The sequence below is a fragment of the Phyllobates terribilis genome, unplaced genomic scaffold (assembly GCF_046119375.1).
Source record: "Phyllobates terribilis strain yellow unplaced genomic scaffold, ASM4611937v1 Scaffold_10__3_contigs__length_209671492, whole genome shotgun sequence".
NCBI lineage: Eukaryota > Metazoa > Chordata > Amphibia > Anura > Dendrobatidae > Phyllobates > Phyllobates terribilis.
In genome coordinates, this window is record NW_027362770.1 from 148391140 (window position 1) to 148416198 (window position 25059).

Sequence of the window (25059 nt, forward strand, 5' to 3'; positions counted from 1 at the left end):
AAGAAAAAAGCAGCTAAGTAAAGAAAAACGAGTGGCCATCATTACTTTAAGAAATGAAGGTCAGTCAGTGCGAAAAATTGGGCAAACTTTGAAAGTGTCCCCAAGTGCAGTTGCAAAAACCATAAAGCGTTACAAAGAAACTGGCTCACATGAGGACCGCACCAGGAAAGGAAGACCAAAAGTCACCTCTGCTTCTGAGGATAAGTTTATCCGAGTCACCAGCCTCAGAAATCGCAGGTTAACAGCAGCTCAGATTAGAGACCAGGTCAATGCCACACAGAGTTCTAGCAGCAGACACATCTCTACAACAACTGTTAAGAGGAGACTTTGTGCAGCAGGCCTTCATGGTAAAATAGCTGCTAGGAAACCACTGCTAAGGACAGGCAACAAGCAGAAGAGACTTGTTTGGGCTAAAGAACACAAGGAATGGACATTAGACCAGTGGAAATCTGTGCTTTGGTCTGATGAGTCCAAATTTGAGATCTTTGGTTCCAACCACCGTGTCTTTGTGCGACGCAGAAAAGGTGAACGGATGGACTCTACATGCCTGGTTCCCACTGTGAAGCATGGAGGAGGAGGTGTGATGGTGTGGGGGTGCTTTGCTGGTGACACTGTTGGGGATTTATTCAAAATTGAAGGCATACTGAACCAGCATGGCTACCACAGCATCTTGCAGCGGCATGCTATTCCATCCGGTTTGCGTTTAGTTGGACCATCATTTATTTTTCAACAGGACAATGACCCCAAACACACCTCCAGGCTGTGTAAGGGCTATTTGACCAAGAAGGAGAGTGATGGGGTACTACGCCAGATGACCGGGCCTCCACAGTCACCAGACCTGAACCCAATCAAGATGGTTTGGGGTGAGCTGGACCGCAGAGTGAAGGCAAAAGAGCCAACAAGTGCTAAGCATCTCTGGGAACTCCTTCAAGATTGTTGGAAGACCATTTCTGGTGACTACCTCTTGAAGCGCATCAAGAGAATGCCAAGAGTGTGCAAAGCAGTCAACAAAGCAAAAGGTGGCTACTTTGAAGAAAAATCTTTAAATGAGAAGGTGTGTCCAAACTTTTGCTCTGTACTGAACCTCCATTTTTTGTAAGTAAAGCTCATTGAGTAATAACACAGTTTATATCAAATGTTTTCATTGTCTTTATGTATCTTGGCCATAATGGAGTGCTGCTGCTTTTTCTTTTTATATATCTTACTAGATGGTGGCCCGATTCTAATGCATCGGGTATTCTAGAATATGTATGCGGCCGACAGGGCGCAATCAGCAGAGCGGTGTTTAAATTTGGTGCCAAAATCGCTGATTGGTCGAGGCCGGCAAAAGTGACCAATCACCAATGCGGTGTTAAAATTTGGTGGCTTTATCGCAGATTGGTCACGGCCGGCGGTCGCGACTAATCAGCAGAGCGGGGTTTAAATTTGGCGCCAATAATGCTGATTGGTTGCGGCCGGCGGTCGCGACCAATCAGCAGAGCGTTATTTAAATTTGGCGCCAATAATGGTGATTATTTGCGACTGGTAACCGCGACCAATCAGCATAGCGGTGTTTAAATTTGGCGCCAATATCGCTGATTGGTCGCAGCCAGCCACCGCGACAAATCAGCAGAGCGGTGTTTAAATTTGGCGCCAAAATCGCTGAATGGTCGCGGCTGGCAACCGCGACCAATCAGCAGAGCGGGGTTTAAATTTGGCGCCAATACTGCTGATTGGTCGCGGACGGCGACCGCGACTCATCAGCAGAGCGGTGTTTAAATTTGGCGCCAATACTTCTGATTGATGTCGGCCGGCAACCGCGACCAATCAGCAGAGCGGTGTTTAAATTTGGCGCCAATACTGCTGATTGGTCACGGCCGGCAACCGCGACCAATTAGCAGAGCGGGGTTTAAATTTGGCGCCAATGCTGCTGATTGGTCACGGCCGGCAACCGCGACCAATTAGCAGAGCGGTGTTTAAATTTGGCGCCAATACTGCTGATTGATCTCGGCCGGCAACCGCGACCAATCAGCGGAGCGGTGTTTAAATTTGGCGCGAATAATGCTGATTAGTCGCGGCCGGCATCCGCGACCAATTAGCAGAGCGGGGTTTAAATTTGGCGCCAAAATCGCTGATTGGTCACGGCCGGCGGCCTCGACCAATCAGCAGAGCGTTGTTTAAATTTGACGCCAATCTCGCTGATTGGTCGCGGACTCCAGCCGCCACCAATTAGCAGAGCGTTGTTTAAATTTGGCGCCAATCTCGCTGATTGGACGCGTCTAGCGTCCGCGACCAATCAGCAGAGCGTTGTTTAAATTTGGCGCCAAGCTGGCTGATTGGTCGCGGCTGGCGTCCGCGACCAATCATCACAGTAGTGTTTAAATGTGGCGGCAAGATCGGTGATTGGTCGCGGCCGCTATTTAAATGTGGCGCCCAAATCGGTGATTGGTCGCGGGCAGCAGCCGCGACCAATCAGCAGAGCGGTGTTTAACTTTAGCGCCAAGATCACTGATTGGCCGCGTGCGGAGAGCGCGACCAATCAGCGAATTGTATTGGTGAGGACCGGGAAGCGGAATCGTATTAGTGAGGACCGGGGAGCGCCGCTGCCTGTGCGGCTACTTCCGCTGCGAGAAGCCGGGAGATGAGCGATTGCTCGCAGCAGTAGTATCCCGACCCACAGCGCCGCTCCCCGGTCCTCCCTTGACACCCTAGCCGCTGATGTCCCCACAGTATCCGCATGGTGTTATTAAGGCCCGGACATTTGTGTTAAAAATCGCTGATTGGTCGCTGGCGCTGCCCGCGACCAATCACCGATTTGGGCGCCAAATTTAAATATCGGCCACGACCAATCACCGATCTTGGCTCCACATTTAAACACCGCTGTGCTGATTGGTCGCCGATGCTAGGCGCGACCAATCATCGATTTTGGCGCCACATTTAAATAGCGTCCGCGACCAATCAGTACAGCGGTGTTTAAATGTGGAGCCAAGATCAGTGATTGGTCACCGCGACCAATCAGCAGAGCGGCGTTTAAATTTGCCGCCCATCTCGCTGATTGGTCGCGGTCGGCCGGCCACCGCGACCAATCAGCAGAGCGGCGTTTAAATTTGCCGCCCATCTCGCTCATTAGTCGTGGTGGCCGGCCGCGATTAATCAGCACAGCGGCGTTTAAATTTGCCGCCCATCTCGCTGATTGGTCGCGGCCGGCCACGGCGACCAATCAGCAGAGCGACGTTTAAATTTGCCGCCCATCTCGCTGTTTGGTCGCGGCCGACCACCGCGACCAATCAGCGTCGTATTAGTGTGGGCCCGGGAGCGGCGCTGCTTGTGCGGCTCTGTATTAGCGAGGACCGGGGAGCGGCGCTGCCTGTGCGGCTCCTTCTGCTGCGAGAAGCCGGGAGATGAGCGGCTACTCGCAGCAGAAGCATCCCGACCGGCGGCGCCGCTCCCCGGTCCTCCGTTCACACTTGCTGTCAGGAGATCAGCGGGCCAAGCCGCTGATCTTCCGACGTTAGGCGCGAGGCGCTCATCTCCCAGCCGGTACCAGCAGAAGGACTCCGACCGCCGGACCCATCTGCGGGACGGAGATGCAGCCGGGAGATGAGCGGCGCGAGGCGCTCATGTCCCGGCCGGCAGCAGCGGAAGGACCGCCGGCGTCGCTGACATCCATGCGGAAGACAGGACCGGGGAGCGGCGCTGTGGGTCGGGATACTTCTGCTGCGAGCGCCCGCTCATGTCCCGGGTTCTCGCAGCGGAAGTAGCCGCACAGGCAGCGTCGCTCCCCGGTTCTCACCAAGACGATTCGATGATTGGTCGCGGTCTTCGGATCCGACCAATCACTGATCTTAGCGCAAAAGTTAAATACCGCTCTGCTGATTGGTCGCGGCCGCTGCCCGCGACCAATCACCGATTTGGGCGCCACATTTAAATAGCGGCCGCGACCAATCACCGATCTTGCCGCCACATTTAAACACTGCTGTGCTAATTGGTCGCGGACGACAGCCGCGACCAATCAGCGAGCTTGGCGCCAAATTTAAACAACGCTCTGCTGATTGGACGCGGTCGCTGGCCGAGATCAATCAGCAGTATTGGCGCAAAATTTAAACAACGCTCTGCTGATTGGTCGCGGCCGACGACCAATCAGCGATTTTGGCGCCAAATTTAAACACAGCTCTGCTGATTGTTCGCAGCCGGCGACCAATCAGCGATTTTGGCGCCAAATTTACACCCCGCTCTGCTGATTGGTCGCGGTCGCCGGCCGCGACCAATCAGCAGTATTGTCGCCAAATTTAAACACCTCTTTGCTGATTGGTCGCGACTAGTCAGCGATTTTGGTGCCAAATTTAAACATGCTCTCCATTCCTCACTAACACGGTTCGCTGATTGGTCGCGGCCGCCGCCCGCGACCAATCAGCGAGATTGGCGCCAAATTTAAACACCGCTCTGCTGATTGGTCGAGGCCGGCGACCGCGACCAATCAGCAGAGCGATGCAGAGCGAGGTTTAAATTTGGTCCCAAAGTCGCTGATTAGTCGCGTCTGATGGCCGCGACCAATCAGCAGAGCGTTGTTGAAATTTTGCGCCAAAATCGCTGATTGGTCGCGGCCGGCGGCCTCGACCAATCAGCGATTTTGGTGCCAAATTTAAACACGCTCTCCAGTCCTCACTAACACGGTCCGCAGATTGGTTGCGGCCGCCGCCCGCGACCAATCACCGATATTGCCGCCAAATTTAAACACCGCTTTGCTGATTGGTCGCGGTTGCCTAACGCAAACAATCAGCGATTTGGGCGCCAAATTTAAACGCCGCTCTGCTAATTGCGCCTCGTCGGCCGCATACCTATTCTAGAATACCCAATGCGTTAGAATCAGGCCACCATCTAGTATATATATAATTGTCTTAACCCGTCTGTCTGTCTGTCTGTCCAGGAAATCCCGCGCCGCTCATTTGTCCGGCAGCAGCCAATCAGCGCCGTGCGATTTCTGAAAAAAGATGGCAGCTGTTAGCGGCTCATCTGGCGGACGGAGGTCAGCGGCGATGCCGCGGGGAGATGAGCGGCGCTAGCAGCCCAACTACCCCGACCGGCGCCGCTGACCTCCATGCGGCTAACGTCGGAAGATCAGCGGCTTGGCCCGCTGATCTCCCGACAGCAAGTGTGAACGGAGGACCGGGGAGCGGCGCCGCCAGTCGGGATGCTTCTACTGCGAGTTGCCACTCATCTCCCGGCTTCTCGCAGCAGAAGGAGCCGCACAGGCAGCTCCGCTCCCCGGTCCTCACTAATACGATTCCGCTCCCCGGTCCTCACCAATACGATTCGCTGATTGGTCGCGCTCTCCGCACGCGGCCAATCAGTGATCTTGGCGCTAAAGTTAAACACTGCTCTGCTGATTGGTCGCGGCCGCTGCCCGCGACCAATCACCGATTTGGGCGCCACATTTAAATAGCGGCCGCGACCAATCACCGATCTTGCCGCCACATTTAAGCACTACTGTGATGATTGGTCGCGGACGCCAGCCGCGACCAATCAGCAGTATTGGCGCCAAATTTAAACCCCGCTCTGCTGATTGGTTGCGGTTGCCAGACACGACCAATCAGCAATTTTGGCGCCAAATTTAAACACCGCTCTGCTGATTGGTCGCGGCCGGCGATTGCAACCAATCAGCATTATTGGCGCCAAATTTAAACCCCGCTCTACTGATTTGTCGCGGTGGCCGGCTGCGACCAATCAGCGATATTGGCGCCAAATTTAAACACCGCTATGCTGATTGGTCGCGGTTACCAGTCGCAAATAATCAGCATTATTGGTGCCAAATTTAAACACCGCTCTGCTGATTGGTCCCGGCCGTGACCAATCACCATTATTGGCGCCAAATTTAAATAACGCTCTGCTGATTGGTCGCGACCGCCGGCCGCAACCAATCAGCATTATTGGCGCCAAATTTAAACCCCGCTCTGTCTATCTGTCTGTCTGTCTTTCTGTCTGTCTGTCTTTCTGTCTGTCTGTCTGTCTGTCCTGGAAATCCCGCGTTGCTCATTGGTCCGGCAGCGGCCAATCAGCGCCTCGGGATTTCTGAAAAAAGATGGTGGCCGTTAGCGGCTCATCTGCGGGACGGAGCTCAGCGGCGATGCAGCCGGGAGATGAGCGGCGCGAGGCGCTCATCTCCCGACCGCCGGCGCCGCTGACCTCCATGCGGCTAACGTCGGAAGATCAGCGGCTTGGCCGCGGTTGCCAGCCTCGACCAATCAGCGATTTTGGCGCCAAATTTAAATATTGCTCTGCTGATTGCGCCCGGTCGGCCGCATACCTATTCTAGAATACCCGATGTGTTAGAATCGGGCCACCATCTAGTCTACTATATAATTGTCTTATCCCGTCTGTCTGTCTGTCTATCTGTCTGTCTGTCTGTCCAGGAAATCCCGCGTCGCTCATTGGTCCGGCAGCGGCCAATCAGCGCCGCGGGATTTCAGAAAAAAGATGGCGGCCGTTAGCGGCTCATCTGCGGGACGGAGCTCAGTGGCAATGCTCAGCAGAATGACCCCGACCGCCGGACCCATCTGCGGGACGGAGATGCAGCCGGGAGATGAGCGGCGCGACGCGCTCATGTCCCGGCCGGTAGCAGCGGAAGGACCGCCGGCGTCGCTGACCTCCATGCGGAATGGAGGACCGGGGAGCGGCTGTGCTGTCCGCGACCAATCACCAATCCGGCGACCAATCACCGATTTGGGCGCCAAATTTAAATATCGGCCACGACCAATCAGCACAGTAGTGGTTAACTTTAGCCGCAAGATCAGTGATTGGTCGCGGGCCAAGACCGCGACCAATCACCGATTTGTGCGGCACATTTAAATAGCGGCCGCGACCAATTGGATGTCAGCGCCGCTCCCCGGTCCTCCCTTCACACCCTTGACGCATGGATGTCAGCGGCGCTGCCTGTGCGGATACTTCCGCTGCGAGAACCCGGGACATGATCGGGCGCTCGCAGCAGAAGTATCCCTACCCGCAGCGCCGCTCCCCGGTCCTCCCTTCACACCCTAGCCGCTGATGTCCCCACAGTATCCGCATGGTGTTATAAAGATCCGGACATTTGTGTTAAAAATCGCTGATTGGTCGCTGGCGCTGCCCGCGACCAATCAGCACAGCGATACAGAGCAGGGTTTAAATTTGTCCCCAAAGTCGCTGATTAGTCGCGTCTGACGGCCGCGACCAATCAGCGATTTTGGCGCCAAATTTAAACACCGCTCTGCTGATCGGTCGCGGCCGGTGACCAATCAACGATTTTGGTGCCAAATTTAAACCCCGCTCTGTATCGCTCTGCTGATTGCTCGCGGTCGGCGGCCGCGACCAATCAGCAGTATTGGCACCAAATTTAAACACCGCTCTGCTGATTGGTCGCGACTAATCAGCGATTTTGGTGCCAAATTTAAACACGCTCTCCAGTCCTCACTAACACGGTTCGCAGATTGGTCGCGGCCGCCGCCCGCGACCAATCACCGATATTGCCGCCAAATTTAAACACCGCTTTGCTGATTGGTCGCGGTTGCCTAACGCGACCAATCAGCGATTTGGGCGCCAAATTTAAACGCCGCTCTGCTAATTGCGCCCCGTCGGCCGCATACCTATTCTAGAATACCCGATGCTTTCGAATCAGGCCACCATCTAGTCTACTATATAATTGTCTTATCCCGTCTGTCTGTCTGTTTGTCTGTCTGTCTGTCCTGGAAATCCCGCGTCGCTCATTGGTCCGGCAGCGGCCAATCAGCGCCTCGGGATTTCTGAAAAAAGATGGTGGCTGTTAGCGGCTCATCTGCGGGACGGAGCTCAGCGGCGATGCAGCCGGGAGATGAGCGCCCGGCCGGTAACAGCAGAAGGACCTCGACCGCCGGACCCATCTGCGGGACGGAGATGCAGCCGGGAGATGACCGGCGCGAGGCGCTCATCTCCCGGCCGATAGCAGCGGAAGGACCGCCGGCGTCGCTGACCTCCATGCGGAAGGGAGGATCGGGGAGCGGCGCTGCGGGTCGGGATACTTCTGCTGCGAGCTCCCGCTCATGTCCCGGGTTCTCGCTGCGGAAGTACCCGCACAGGCAGTGCCGCTCCCTGGTCCTCACCAAGACGATTCGATGATTGGCCGCGACCAATCAGCGATTTTGGCGCCAAATTTAAACCCCGCTCTGCTAATTGGTCGCGGATGCCGGCCGCGACTATTCAGCATTATTGGCGCCAAATTTAAACACCGCTCTGCTGATTGATCGCGGTCGCTGGCCGAGATCAATCAGCAGTATTGGCGCCAAATTTAAACACCGCTCTGCTGATTAGTCGCGGTCGCCGTCCACGACCAATCAGCAATATTGCCGCAAAATTTAAACACACTCTCCAGTCCTCACTAACATGGTTTGCTGATTGGTCGCGGCCGCCGCCTGCGACCAATCACCGATATTGCCGCCAAATTTAAACACTGCTTTGCTGATTGGTCGCGGTTGCCGGCCGCGACCAATCAGCGATTTTGGCGCCAAATTTAAACACCTCTCTGCTGATTGCGCCCGGTCTGCCGCATACATATTCTAGAATACCCGATGCGTTAAAATCGGGCCACCATCTAGTTTATATATACAGTTATATGAAAAAGTTTGGGCACCCCTATTAATCTTAAGCTTAATGTTTTTTAAAAATTGGTGTTTTTGCAACAGCTATTTCAGTTTGATATATGTAAAAACTGTTGGACACAGTAATTTTTCTGCCTTGAAATGAGGTTTATTGTACTAACAGAAAATGTGCAATCTGCATTCAAACAAAATTTGACAGGTGCATAAGTATGGGCACCTCACCAGAAAAGTGACATTAATATTTAGTAGATCCTCCTTTTGCAAAAATAACAGCCTCTAGTCGCTTCCTGTAGCTTTTAATGAGTTCCTGGATCCTGGATGAAGGTATTTTTGACCATTCCTCTTTACAAAACAATTCCAGTTCAGTTAAGTTTGAAGGTCGCCGAGCATGGACAGCCCTCTTCAAATGATCCCACAGATGTTCAATGATATTCAGGTCTGGGGACTGGGATGGCCATTCCAGAACATTGTAATTGTTCCTCTGCATGAATGCCTGAGTAGATTTGGAGCGATGTTTTGGATCATTGTCTTGCTGAAAGATCCATCCCCTGCGTAACTTCAACTTTATCACTGATTCTTGAACATTATTGTCAAGAATCTGCTGATACTGAGTGGAATCCATGCGTCCCTCAACTTTAACAAGATTCCCGGTGCCGGCATTGGCCACACAGCCCCAAAGCATGATGGAACCTCCACCAAATTTTACTGTGGGTATCAAGTGTTTTTCTTGGAATGCTGTGTTTTTTGGCCGCCATGCATAACGCCTTTTTGTATGACCAAACAACTCAATCTTGGTTTCATCAGTCCACAGGACCTTCTTCCAAAAAGAAATTGGCTTCTCCAAATGTGCTTTTGCATACCTCAGCCGACTCTGTTTGTGGCGTGCTTGCAGAAACGGCTTCTTTCGCATCACTCTCCCATACAGCTTCTCCTTGTGCAAAGTGCGTTGTATAGTTGACCGATGCACAGTGACACCATCTGCAGCAAGTTGATGCTGCAGCTCTCTTGAGGTGGTCTGAGGATTGTCCTTGACTGATCTCACCATTCTTCTTCTCTGCCTTTCTGATGTTTTTCTTGGCCTGCCACTTCTGGCCTTAACAACAACTGTCCCTGTGTTCTTCCATTTCCTTACTATGTTCCTCACAGTGGAAACTGACAGGTTAAATCTCTGAGACAACTTTTTGTATCCTTCCCCTGAACAACTATGTTGAATAATCTTTGTTTTCAGATCATTTGACAGTTGTTTAGAGGACAGGAGAACAACTTGCAAGTGGCCACTTTAAGTAGCTTTTCTCATGATTGCATACACCTGGCTATGAAGTTCAAAGCTCAATGAGGTTACAAAACCCAAAAAAGTGCTTTAGTAAGTCAGTAAAAAGTAGGTTAGGAGTATTTAAAACAAGAAAATGATAAGGGTGCCCATACTTATGCACCTGTCAAATTTTGTTTGAATGCAGATTGCACATTTTCTGTTAGTACAATAAACCTCATTTCAAGGCAGAAACATTACTGTGTCCAACAGTTATTACATATATCAAACTGAAATAGCTGTTGCAAAAACACCAATTTTTATAAAACATTAAGCTTAAGATTAATAGGGGTGCCTAAACTTTTCCATATAACTGTATCTATATCCATAGATAGATATATATAAAATTTCTTTTTAAGGACCAATGTCTACTGTTAATAGTTTTGCAACTTAAAAAATGTAATAAAAATATAACATTTTAGAGATTCACTCAGATTTTCTATTTGATGGCCACTCGTACCAGGCATTAATAGCTCTTAATTTTAATATTAGCCCTGTAAGTATTCATTACCTTCAAACTATAACTTATTCTAAGCTCATTCGGCCTTTTGTGTCCTCCGGTATTAAACGCTGTCAGCTATGACTGGTGTTGCCGCACAGTCAGCGGAGCAGAATAAGTGAATTATTTACTTGTGTCACTCGGCCTCTTGATGTAATGAAATGCACAGCTGTGTTAGATCTGCGGATGGATGTGTAGATCCCATTGTTCGGGAGTCAGCAGAGGGTAGGAGCCGCTATGATGGAGAGTCCCCACTTCTTTCTGCTGTTTTGCTTTTCTGTGTCGATTTCATGGTCCTTTTATCACTCACTTTCACACAAAACAAACAACACAGCGACTGTCTGCTATGGGAACCGCTCTGGCACATAAAAGGGGTTCTCAGGGGTTGGCGTATTCCATGGTACCTTGAGCTTAGGTTTTGGTTCGCATTGTGAAGTACGGCTTAATAGAAACTTCAATTTTCAGCCTTGTCTTTCTTAGATATCGTGCCATTTTGTTTTATTTTTAGGTTCTTTTTTTTCGTTGTTGCGCCTTAAGGGTTAAGTTTGGGTAATTAGGATGCAACCGTGATCACCAGGGCATTTTTAGTTCGGGTTCCAACCAGATTCCTATGTCAATAACATGGATATCTATCTTGTGAGGTTTTCTTCCTCCCTTATCTAGCATTCCTCAATGTTTCTAAATACTGTAGAATTTTTTTTTTTCATAAATTATAAAAAACACCTTAAGAAAATAAAATAATGTCAAAAATCAGAGTGCTATAAAAAAAAGTTAAAAATAAAGCATAGGATGGTTGTTAACGAAGTATAAGAGGGTCCTAAAATGTTACAAGTGTTTGCCATATCTATATATATAATCGTCTTATCCCGTCTGTCTGTCTGTCCAGGAAATCCCGCGTCGTTCATTGGTCCGGCAGCGGCCAATCAGCGACGCAGGATTTCAGAAAAAAGATGGCGGCTGTTAGCGGCTCATCTCCCGGCCGGTAGCAGCAGAAGGACCTCGACCGCCGGCGCCATCTGCGGGACGGAGATGCAGCCGGGAGATGACCGGCACGAGGCGCTCATCTCCCGGCCGGTGGCAGCAGAAGGACCCCGACCGCCGGCGCCACTGACCTCCATGCGCTCCCCGGTCCTCACCAATACGATTCGATGATTGGTCGCGGTCTCCGGCCACGACCAATCAGTGATCTTGGCGCAAAAGTTAAACACCGCTGTGCTGATTGGTCGCTGATGCTGCCTGCGACCAATCACCGATCTTGGCGCCACATTTAAACACTGCTGTGCTGATTGGTCGCGGACTCTGCCCGCGACCAATCACCGATCTTGGCGCCACATTTAAACACTGCTGTGCTGATTGGTCGCGGACGCTGCCCGCGACCAATCAGCGATCTTGCCGACAAATTTAAACACTGCTGCGCTGATTGGTCGCAGATGCTGCCCGCGACCAATCACCGACTTGAGCGCCACATTTAAATAGCGGCCGCAACCAATCACCGATCTTGCCGACACATTTAAACACTGCTGTGCTGATTGGTCTCGGACGCTGCCCGCCACCAATCAGCGATCTTGGCGCCACATTTAAACACCGCGGCGCTGCGGGTCGGATGCAGCCGGGAGATGACCGGCGCGAGGCGCTCATCTCCAGGCCGGTAGCAGCAGAAGGACCTCGACCGCCGGCGCCATCTGCGGGACGGAGATACAGCTGGGAGATGTCCGGCGCAAGGCGCTCATCTCCCGGCTGGTAGCAGCAGAAGGACCTCGACCGCCGGCATCATCTGCGGGACGGATGCAGCCGGGAGATGACCGGCGCGAGGCGCTCATCTCCCGGCCGGTAGCAGCAGAAGGACCCCGACCGCCGGCGCCGCTGACCTCCATGCGGCTAGGGTGTCAAGGGAGGACCTGGGAGCGATGCTGCGGGTCGGATGCAGCCGGGAGATGACCGGCGCGAGGCGCTCATCTCCCGGCCAGTAGCAGCAGAAGGACCTCGACCGCCGGCGCCATCTGCGGGTCGGATGCAGCCGGGAGATGACCAGCGCGAGGCGCTCATCTCCCGGCCGGTAGCAGCAGAAGGACCCCGACCGCCGGCGCCGCTGACCTCCATGCGGCTAGGGTGTCAAGGGAGGACCTGGGAGCGGCGCTGCGGGTTGGGATACTTCTGATGCGAGCGCCCGCTCATCTCCCGGCTTCTCGCAGCGGAAGTAGCCACACAGGCAGCGACGCTCCCCGGTCCTCACCAATACGATTCCGCTCCCCGGTCCTCACCAATACGATTCGATGATTGGTCGCGGTCTCCGGCCGCGACCAATCAGTGATCTTGGCGCAAAAGTTAAACACCGCTGTGCTGATTGGTCGCAGACGCTGCCCGCGACCAATCACCGATTTGGGCGCCACATTTAAATAGCGTCCGCGACCAATCAGCGATCTTGCCGACAAATTTAAACACTGCTGTGCTGATTGGTCGCAGACGCTGCCCGCGACCAATCAGCCATTTTGGCGCCACATTTAAACACTGCTGTGCTGATTGGTCGCGGACGCTGCTCGCGACCAATCAGTGATCTTGGCGCCACATTTAAACACTGCTGTGCTAATTGGTCGAGGACTCTGCCCGCGACCAATCAGCGATTTTGGACACAAATGTCCGGTCCTTAGTAACACCATGCAGCTACTGTCGGGAGATCAGCGGCTAGGGTGTCAAGGGAGAATCGGGGAGCGACTCATCTCCCGGCTTCTCGCAGCGGAAGTAGCCGCACAGGCAGCCGCTCCCCGGTCCTCACTAATACAATTCGCTGATTGGTTGCGCTCTCCTGCCGCGACCAATCAGAGATTTTAACGCTAAATTCAAACACGCTGTCCGCTCCTTAGTAACACGGCGCTCGACATTTAAAACCCGCTTTTATGATTGGTCGCGGACGCTGCCCGCGAGCAATCACAGATTTTCGCGCCAAATTTAAACACGCTCTTCCGCCAATTAACGCAAGAGTTCAAATAGCTACGCCACCTTTGGGAGATAGCAGGGCTAACTCCGCCCATGTGGTCATGTGACTCACAAACTGCTCATAACGTACTGAGCAGGTTTTCTCAGTCACACTGTGCGAGGGACTTCAGTCAGACTGTACCAGGGACTTCTGTCAGACTGTGCGAGGGACTTCTGTCACACTGTGCGAGGGACTTCTGTCACACTGTGCGAGGGACTTCTGTCACACTGTGCGAGGGACTTCAGTCACACTGTGCGAGGGACTTCAGTCACACTGTGCGAGGGACTTCAGTCACACTGTGCGAGGGACTTCAGTCACACTGTGCGAGGGACTTCAGTCACACTGTGCGAGGGACTTCAGTCACACTGTGCGAGGGACTTCTGTCACACTGTGCGAGGGACTTCAGTCAGGTTTACTGAACACGTTCTGCCAGTGACAGCGCGCTGAAGAGATACTTCTTTACGCTTCCTGTTTTATAATGGGTCGTAAGCGAAAATACGCCACGGAGGAAGACAGAAAAGCAGCAGAAGCAGCAAGAAAACGACAACGTCGAGAGCAACAGACACCACAACATACTGCCGCCAGACAAGCCCAGGAAGCAGAATCTCACAGACAATGTCGGAAACGGGAGACACTGCAACACACTGCCGCCAGACAAGCCAAGGATACGGAAGCTCACCAAAAACGCCGGGAACAGGAGACACCGCAACACACTGCCACCAGACAAGCCCAGGATGTGGAATCTCAAAAAAAAACGCCGAGAACAGGAGACACCGCAACACACTGCTGCCAGACAAGCCCAGGATGCGGAAGATCACAGAAACATTCGGCAACAGGAGACACCACGACACACTGCCGGCAGACAAGTCCAGGATGCGGAAGCTCACAGAAACATTCGGCAACAGGAGACACCACGACACACTGCCGGCAGACAAGCCCAGGATGCAGAAGCTCACAGAAAACTTCGGGACCAGGAGACACCAAAACACACTGCCGGCAGACAAGCCCAGGATGCGGAATCTCACAGAAAACGTCGGGAACAGGAGACACCACAACACACTGTCGCCAGACAAGCCTAGGATGCGGAATCTCACAGACAACGTCGGGAACAAGAGACACCACAACACACTGGCGCCAGACAAGCCCAGGATGCGGAATCTCACAGACAACGTTGGAAACAGGAGACATCACAACACACTGCCGCCAGACAAGCCCAGGATGCGGAATCTCACAGACAACGTCGGAAACAGGAGACACCACAACACACTGCCGTCAGACAAGCCCAGGATGCGGAATCTCACAGACAACGTCGGAAACAGGAGACACCACAACACACTGCCGCCAGACAAGCCCAGGATGCGGAATCTCACAGACAACGTCGGGAACGGAAAACACCACAACACACTGCGGCTAGACAGGAACATGATGCGGAATCCTATAGACAATGTCGGCTGAGTGAATCTCCAGAATCCAGGACAAACCGAGAACAACACGATCGCCAAATTTATCAAAAACGAATGCTCTACCAACTAAGGCAAACCCAGCAGAACATTCAACAACTTGCACGTTACGTAACAGACAATGAAACTATAATTATTCAACACTACTGTGGGAATATGAATGTAGTTTGTTCTAAATGCGACTCTCCGAATTTCATCGAGGAAAAACCATCTGACAATCAGTTTACTCAATGCTGCCAAAAAGGAAAAGTTATGCTACCAAGATGTCACTACTCAGATTTGTTTGAGCAGTTGATGAAAGGAATGCATGAACAAAGTAGAAATTTTATGGAATATCAGAAGTATCAACAGTTCTCATGCATTTGCTTTATTTGGTGCTAACATTGCACCGCCCCCTGGATTCGGACCGTATTGTTTTAAAATTCATGGCCAGATCTACCACCGCACTGGAACACTTCACCCAGAACTAGGACAACCACCAAAATTTGCACAATTATACATCTTTGATCCAAATGAGGCTACAGAACAAGGATGAACCTAAAATAAAATGAAAAGTGTAATGCAGAACTGATGAACCTAATTGCCGTACATTTACAAACAATCAGCCCATTTGCTGCCGCATATCGCATGCTAAAAGACGTCGAAGCTGAGAAGGAACAAATAGCTATACAAAATGGGACGGAAATGCCTTCTATTATTATGGCCATTAAACAAGAACATCAACAAGATCCCCGATGCTACAACAAACCACGTGTAAGTGAGGTCGCAGTTGTTTTTCAAAACGATGATGGAGAGCCTCCTTTTCAAAGGGATATATTAGTCCATCTTAAGCCAGACCAAACCAACCCTTTCGTTCCTAAAACACAACGAATTAGCAATTTGCACAGCAACCTTGATGCTCTTCTGTATCCGCTATTCTTTCCAAGCGGTGATCAAGGGTGGCATGAAAACCTACACCAGCAAGGAACTTCAAGAAGAATTACACAACTACAGTACTACAGTTTTCTTCTGTCTGTCCGAAATTACTTCAATCCTATTTTAAACAGTGGGAAACTAACACAACAGTACTTAGTCGACGCATACGTTAAAATTGAAGCTAATCGGCTCAATTTCATACGAATGAGCCAAAAACAACTTAAAGTTGAAGACTACTGCTTTCTTCAAGATCATTTGCAAAAACAATCCATTCAAAAAGGAATTCCAATTGGAAAAACAGTAATTCTCCCGTTGTCGTTTGAAGGTAGCCCCCGCAACAAGTAACAGCGTTATCAAGATGCAATGGCAATAGTATAGAAGACCTGACATTTTTTTAACAATGACCTGTAATCCTAAATGGCCGGCAATTACCGAAAATCTACAACCCTGGCAGCAAGTTGAACACAGGCCGGACTTAGTTGCACGCGTCTTTCAACTAAAACTCAACATCCTTTTTAAAGACATCAAAAATGGGCTTTTTGGAACAGTCATAGCAATGGTACACGTCATAGAGTTTCAGAAACGAGGTCTCCCACATGCGCATATACTAATTATTTTAGACGCGGATTCCAAGTTTCGCACGGAGACCGAAATTGACAACATAGTGTGGGCTGAAATTCCTAACCAAGAAAAGTATCCTGAATTGTATAATATTGTAATCTGTAATATGGTTCATGGCCCATGCGGTGTAGCAAATCCAAAAAGTCCATGCATGGAAAACGGAAAGTGTACAAAAGGGTTTCCAAAGCAGTTGAAATAGCACACTGTTAAAGATTTGGATGGCTACCCATCCTACCGGAGACAACTGATTGATAACATTGTACACAACAAAAAGATTATAAATAACTCATGGATAGTTCCATACAACCCGTACTTATTAAAACGCTACAACTGTCACATCAATGTTGAAATCTGCGCTTCAATAAAAAGTGTTAAATATCTTTTCAAGTACATCTACAAGGGGCATGACAAAGCTAACGTCGAAATACAGCAGAAAATAGTCAATCACGATGAATCATCACGGTTTGTTGACTCAAGATATGTCAGTGCTCCTGAAGCTGCTTGGAGAATATTTGCGTTTCCAATGCATTCACAGGCCCATGCCATTATACGTTTAGCTATTCATTTACCAAATCAGCAGCAGCTTTGTTTCTTTGAAAATGCTCAAGTCGAAGATGTCTCAAAAACTTTAAGCACAACGTCAACATTAATGGAATGGTTTTCCTGAACCAACGTGACGAAAACGCAAGGCAGTATTTGTATCGAGAGATTCCAGAGCATTACGTTTGGAATAAAACTTGGAAGCCAAGACAACGAGGACTTATCAGAATAATTGGACGCATGTATACTGTTAGTGTCAAGGATCAAGAAAGATATTGCCTTCGGCTGTTACTACTGCATGTCAAAGGAGCTAGAAGTTACGAAGATTTGAAAACAGTTAATGGAGTAGTGCACGATACATTTAAAGCTGCAGCTTTGGCTTTAGGACTTCTATTGGATGATACTATGTGGACACTTACTTTAGAAGATGCAGTTACCCTACATATGCCTAAGAAACTTCGTGAATTGTTTGCCTACATTTGTGTCTTTGGACCGCCTACAAATCCGGCTCAACTTTGGACAAATTTCAAAGAACATATAATTGAAGATTACTGCTTACGTCTTCACAACAAAAGTGGAAATTGTCAAAATTGCGAATCTTATGCCATGCAAGATGTCCAAAATGTCCTACTACTGCATGGGAAAACATTTTCAGACTTTAATTTGCCACAGCCTGCAAGTCAAGTTGCACAAATTCAAGAGTATGACGAAGCTTATGAATTATTGTTGGCAACAGAGAAGAAAAACTCCTTAAATCAACAACAACGGATTGCATATGACACTATTGTGAGCGCTGTAGAAAACCAAGCCGATCCAACGCCAAAATGTTTCTTTATTGATGGTCCTGGAGGCAGCGGTAAAACATACCTCTATGAAGTTTTAATGCATCACGTTAGAGGGTTGGGAAAAGTCGTATTGCCATCGGCTACAGCAGGTATTGCAGCAAATCTTTTACGAGGAGGTCGCACTATGCGTTCACTCTTTGGGATACCAGTTCCAGTCAATGAAATCTCCTTTTCCAGAATCAAACAAGACACATTTGCAGGAAAACAGTTGAACAGTGCAAATCTTTTGATAATTGATGAGTACACCATGGCGCCCAAATATGCTTTGACCTTAATTGACAGACTTCTGCGTGAAGTTATGACTACAAATATTGCTGAAAAAAATGAAATTCCTTTTGGAGGTAAAGTTTTTGTCCTTGGCGGAGATTTTAGGCAATGCCTTCCAGTTGTACCAAATGGAACAAGAACAAATATTATCGAGTCCACCTTAAAAATGTCAGACCTTTGGAAAGAGTTTAATAAACTCCAACTAATTAACAACATGCGATCTTCTGACCCAGAGTACAGCAACTGGCTTCTTAAACTTGGTAATGGTGAACTTAGCAATGAATATAACCTTGGAGAAGACATTATTGAAATACCAGAAGACATGTTGTGCACTGACTGCATCGTAAGTGATGTTTTTGGACAACGCGTTGAAATTGATGTGAACGACCAAAGCAGTGTTGAGAGGGCCTCTTCCTATGCAATTCTCTGTCCCAAGAACGATGACGTAGCTCTGCTAAATTCCCGTGTGATGGATAGAATGCCTGGAGAGTATAAATTGTACAAAAATGATGATTTGGTGGATGTAGACAATGAAGATGAACGAGAGCATTATCCAGTTGAATTTTTAAATAGTGTTACGCCATCAGGAATGGCATACCACAGACTACAACTTAAAGTTGGAGCAATCGTAATGTTGCTGCGGAATCTAAATACAAGAAATGGCCTATGTAATGGAACTCGCCTTATTGTTACTGGACTCCATTCCCACATAATTCAATCAAGAGTGATCACTGGATCTGCAAAAGGAGACGAAGTGCTCATTCCATGCATTGATTTATGTCCTTCAGACACCGGTCTTCCATTTAGGCTTCGACGTCGACAGTTTCCAGTAAAACCAGCATTTGCCATGACAATGAGCAAGTCACAAGGTCAAACTCTACACCGTGTTGGCATATATTTACCGGAGCCCGTTTTTGGTCATGGACAACTCTATGTTGCATTTTCAACAAATGCAAATGTCAATGAGATCCAATGTCAAGGTGCAAGTTTTGGATACCCATTTACAAGGAAAGTTGCTTACAGATTGTCCAAAAGTATTCACCAAAAATGTTGTGTACAAAAATATTTTAGGTTGATATTGGTAAGAAATATATTCTAGGGTCGTACTTCTTTTGTCCGATGATTTATTGTAAAATATTGTTACATATTCATGGAATAGTTTATATATTTCGATCATCTGTTTAATAATTTTGTTCAGTTGTATTAAGTTCTATAACCAATAATAGTTAATAATAAAGTATTATTTTACACAGAAAATTCTGTGTATTCATTGTATTATCTTAAATCTTCATAGGGGCATCTGCAGCATGTGCTACTAAAGTGAATGCAGATTTGTGCCTCTCCACGCACTTAGTCCCGGCGTGGAAAGCAGCGAATCTACAGACAGCAGCTAATCACAGCAGTATCTGAGAGCGCGTGCTGTGTCTCACATCCTGCGAGGAGCTGCTGAAAACAGGACAGACAGCGCTGGAGCAGAGAAAAGGAAACAAGGGGAGGATTAGGGTTTAGTTTTTTGACTGTGCTGTGGAGATGGGGGAATGAATAGGTCATACCAAACCAGGATAAGGGGGCCATACAAGCTAAGATGAGGAAGCCGTCCAATCCAAGATAAGGGGGCCATACAAACCAGGATTAGAGGAATGACGGAGCCATACAAACCACATTGACAGACCGCGCTGTGGATGCTGGATGTGACACGATGGGGGGATAACTCCGCCCAGAGCCCGTCATTCACTGTGGTGCGCGAAACAGCAGACCCCTGGCTGCAACCGCAAATAGTCGTGATGTAAATGGAAGCAAGATCCGGCTGCAGGCGGGAGAATTACGTGCTGGCTGTGCGTCGTCAGCGATGTTGTCACAAGCAAGATTGACAACATGACGTAATGACAAAATTCATTAGGGGCACCGAGGGGATACATTGTGAAGTTAATTAAAAGTAGTGCACAACGCATTTAAACACTGATTCGCTGCTTAGTCGCGCCTGGTCGGCCGCATGCATATTCTAGAACAGAGGTCCCCAACCGCCGGTCCGCGGACCAGGACCGGGCCGTTGGGGTTTTTCAGCCGGTCCGCGGGGAGAGGGGGCCCCTCCAGCCTCCAGCAGGGCCGCCATCAGGGCATGACTGCCCTGACTCCAGTATGGGGCCCGGCCGGTAGGAGCCCCCTCGGAGCCCCCCTCTTGTGCGTCTCTCTCCTCATGGGGCCCCCGGCCGCATGCTAAGCGCCGGGTCCAGGACATCTTAGCGCTGCGCTGCTGCGGCAGCACCTTCATGATTCCCCTGACTTCCGGTCATGTGACGGCGCCGTCACATGGCCGGAAGTCAGGAGAACCTGGTGTCAGCGATTTGGACGAGCGCCAGGATTCTGCAAGGATCGCATGGGGGTAAGTATAACAAGTTTTATTTTTTTTTAAATACAATTAACTAGGAGTGGGGGGAATGGGAGATGCACATGGGGGGAGGGGAGAGATGAGAGATGCACATGGGGGAGGGGAGAGATGAGAGATCCACATGGGGGGAGGGGAGAGATGAGAGATGCACATGGGGGAGGGGAGAGATGAGAGATCCACATGGGGGGGAGGGGAGAGATGAGAGATGCACATGGGGGAAGGGAGAGATGAGAGATCCACATGGGGGGAGGGGAGAGATGAGAGATGCACATGGGGGGAGGGGAGAGATGAGAGATGCACATGGGGGGAGGGGAGAGATGAGAGATGCACATGGGAGGGAGGGGAGAGATGAGAGATGCACGGGGGGGTGAGAGATGCACGGGGGGATGAGAGATGCACGGGGGGTGGATGAGAGATGCACGGGGTGGTGAGAGATGCACGGGGGGGATGAGAGATGCACGGGGGGTGGATGAGAGATGCACGGGGGGGTGAGAGATGCACGGAGGGGATGAGAGATGCACTGGGGGTGGATGAGAGATGCACGGAGGGGGATGAGAGATGCACGGAGGGGGATGAGAGATGCACGGGGGTGAGCTGCACATGGGGGGGTGAGAGATGCACATGGGGGGGTTATGTTTACATAACTTTGTTGCCTTATGAAGGGCGGGGGGGGCCCCCAAAAATTTCTTGCACAGGGGCCCACTACAGTCTGTGTCCGCCCCTGGGATGAAGTAAATGCAGCTGAACAGCAGCTGTCAGGACAGCTGCCCTGTCCTGCTGCAGGGCGTGATGGGGCCTCAGTGATGCGGCTCCTGGCACAGCACATTATGTGGGGCTCCTGGCATAGCTCCTGGCGGGGACCTGGTCTACACTATATGATAAGTATGCACTAAACTCCAAATCCCTCCATTACCCCGCCCCCATATGACCAAAGACCCGCCCACCCCACCCCCTCCTTGCTGGGCCATGGAAAAATGATCTTGCTTCAAGCCGGTCCCTGGTGCAAAAAAGGTTGGGGACCACTGTTCTAGAATACCCGATGCATTAGAATCGGGCCACCATTTAGTCCATTATACTCTTGCACTGTATTTGTAAAATCGTTGGAATCATTTTATGGGGCAGAGGTTTTGGTGCAACTTTGAAATATACTCAAACAGCTCTAAATAGAGAGATTTATCTGTGCGCTTAAACATGTAAAATGACCCACAATTTAGTGTCTATATCATGGCTTCATCCATCTGTACCCTTTTAAGGGGTTGTCCACTATTCGGACAACCCCTTCTCAATCTGTATGTAAAATAATAGCTGTTCCAGCAGTGTCGGCATTGGATCTCCCGAGGCTTCCGTGACATTGTCATGAGATCCCTGCAGCCAATAAGTGGCTGCTTCACTCTCCCCTCCTTTGGACATAACTAACATTCAGAGGAAGCCAGTTCCAACACCACTGGCATCGGAGAGGAGCATAGCTGCTATTTTACTTGGGGTAAACATATTGATTGAGAAAGGGTTTTCCAAGTAGTGGACAACACCTTTTAAGGTTCTAGTTCTACAATCAAACTTCGATGACCATAGTTTCATAGTTTTAAAGTTAAAACAAGACAAAAGTCGATCGAGTTCACCCTATACCCTACCATGTTGGTCCATAGGAAGGCAAACACTCCATGAGGCAAATGACAATTGCCCCATATTAGGGGGAAAATTCCTTTCCGACTCCACATACGACAATCACACTAGTTCTCTTGATCAACGCCCCATCACAGAATTTAGTACCCATAACCTGTAATGTTTTATCATCCAGGCCCTCCCTCAACTTTTTTAATGAATCAACCATTTCAATATCATGTGGCAGGGAATCTCACTACTCGTACAGCAAAGCATCCTTTGCCTCTCTGCTTGCACAGTAAAGAATCTTCAACTGTGATGATAAAAGCTTTTCTTCTGCTAGACGTAGAGGATGCCCTCTTGTCACCATTGCAGGCATAGGTGTTTAAAAGATCAGGCCTAGTGATGGTACAAAGGGGCTTATTGTAACATGTATGTTTTCATTTTTTTTTATATTTTTTTTCTGCAGGTGTATGTGGATTAATAGTTCAGCAGGAAGATATGCCATTTTGCGAAACGGGTATCTGCCCTGATATTATCATGAATCCTCATGGCTTCCCATCTCGTATGACCATAAGTGTTCCAGTATTGATATTTCTTATGGATTTTTTTTTCCTTGCAGTTTTATATAATGGTGCAGAAATTAGTTTGTACAAATTGGTGTACATGTGAATTGTGCTGCTGTTTCTTCAGGTAATTCAGATTTATTTTTTTTTAACTACGTTTGAACCTCCCACAGACTATAAATGTCTGAACAGTCCATACTTTACTCTGCACTGACATTCTAAAATGTCAAGGTAGAGTAAGTAGCTTGCAAGACATTATGAAGCTGTGGGGGCAATGAGCTTGTTGTTTGATACAACCCCCCAAACAAAAGGCAAACAAGGTTTGTTACCATGTCTGCCCTCAATGCTGAACGAGCGCTTGTGTATACAGATTTGTAACCACTGACAGTGCTTCCTCCTCCGGACCCAGGTATCATGTGATTGCTGAGTATGAGAAGAAAACAGGAGCTGCTGGGTCCTAAAAAGAAAGGCAGGTGACTGAATTTTCCATTTACTGGGTCTAATATACCAGCCCCAGTTACAGGGGAAATCGGTAATCAACAGAATGTATGAAAGTTCCATTCCAGCATTTTTTTTAAATTTCACTACAACTTGGGTATCAGTAATACATATTCCGTGTGTGGCGTAAAATAATCTTCACCGTCTTCTATTGTTTCTTGTGCTGCTCCGGTCTTTCTCCGCCATTTTGTGACCGCAGGTCAGACTTTTGGGAAATCACTGACAAACTGTTAATTTAGCTCCTAATATAAGTCTTTGAGAGCCTCGTTCTAAGTCTCACAGGCTTACATTGAGAAGTTACTTCTGGTCCACACAAAAAAACACTGGAGTAAACAGGATAGTCACAACTAATACCTTACCCTCTGGTAACATTTTTTAAAAATGCGGTATTTTAATACATTAAAATGCTCCCCAGCGGTCTTTAAAGACTTCATGGGGGACACAGTTTGTAAATTTAATGAAAATCAATAAAGCAAGAAACATGAAGCTGGTGAAATAAGTATTGAACATGTAACCAATTTTCTAAATAAATATATTTATAAAGGTGCTGTTGACATGAAATTCTCACCCGCTATTGGTAACAACCCATCCAATCCACACAGGCAAAGAAATCAAATCATAGATGTCCATAAATTGAGTTATGTGTAATAATGAGAAATGACACAGGGTATCAATTATTGAACACATGGAGAGAGGTGCAATAAGCCATGGAAATTCATGACACCTGCTGAAATCTATCAGTAATTAGAAAGCAATCCTACCACTCAGTGAAACATATCAGCTGGTTCAACAGATGGCCTATAAATAGGTGTTTCATTACCAAGGTGCCACACAAGATCTTACGATGGGTAAAACCAGTGAGCTGTCTCAAGATCTTCACAACCTTATTGCTGGAAAACATACTGATGGCATTGGTACAGAAGAATTTCTGAAGGTTGCAGTGAGAACTGTTGAGGCCATAATCTGAAAGTTGAAAGAACATCATTTCACCATAAACCCGCCACGACCAGGTGCTCCACGCAAGATTTTGAACACAGGAGTGAAAATAATTATCAGAAGAGTTCTCCAGGAGACAAGGATCACCTGTGGAGAGCTACAGAAGGACCTTGAATCGGAAGGTATTATTGTTTCAAAGAAAACAATAAGTAATGCCCTCAACCTCCATGGCCTGTATGCATGCTCACCTTGCAAGACTCAATTGCTGTACAAAAAGCATGATCAAGTGTGTTTAAAGTTTGCTCAACACAATTTATACAAGCTTATGAAATACTGGGAAAATATAGTCTGGTCAGATGAGACCAAAATTGAATTTTTTGGATGCCATACTACAAACCATGTTTGGAAGCCAAAAGGCACTGCATATCACCCCAAAACACCATACCAACAGTGAAGTTTTGAGGTGGGAACCTCATGGTGTGGGGCTGTTTTCAGCATACGTCACTGGCAAACTTCATATGATTTCAGGAAAGATAAATGGACGAATGTACTGAGACATTCTTGCTAAAAATCTGCTGCCATCTACCAGGATGATGAAAACGAGGGTGGACAATTCAGCAAGACAATGATCCCAAACATACAGCCAAGGAAACTCTCAATTGGTTTCAAAGAAAATAAAGCTGCTGCTACAATGGCCGAGCCGATCACCGGACCTGAATCCAATAGAAAATTTATGGAAGGAACTAAAGCTCAGAGTTTATAGAAAGAGCCCACGTGACCTTCAGGATTTGAAGAGTGTTTGTGTGGAAGAATGGGCCCAAATCACACCTGAGCAATACCTGCGACTAGTTTCTCCATACAGGAGGCATCTTGAAGCTATCATCACCAACAAAGGATTTTGTACAAAGTAATAAATTTCAGTAAGTGTGTTCAATACTTTTTCCCTGTGTCATTTCTCATTATGACACATACCTTAATTTATGGACATCTATGATTTGATTTCTTTGCCTGTGTGGATTGGATAGTTTACCAACATCTGGTGAGAATTTCCTGTCA

At 48.7% G+C, this 25059-nt stretch overlaps 1 pseudogene; it reads left to right on the forward strand.

Annotated features, from left to right (window-relative positions):
- Positions 1-25059, forward strand: part of LOC141164059 (DNA-directed RNA polymerase III subunit RPC2-like) — a 338189-nt pseudogene that overhangs the window by 307022 nt on the left and 6108 nt on the right.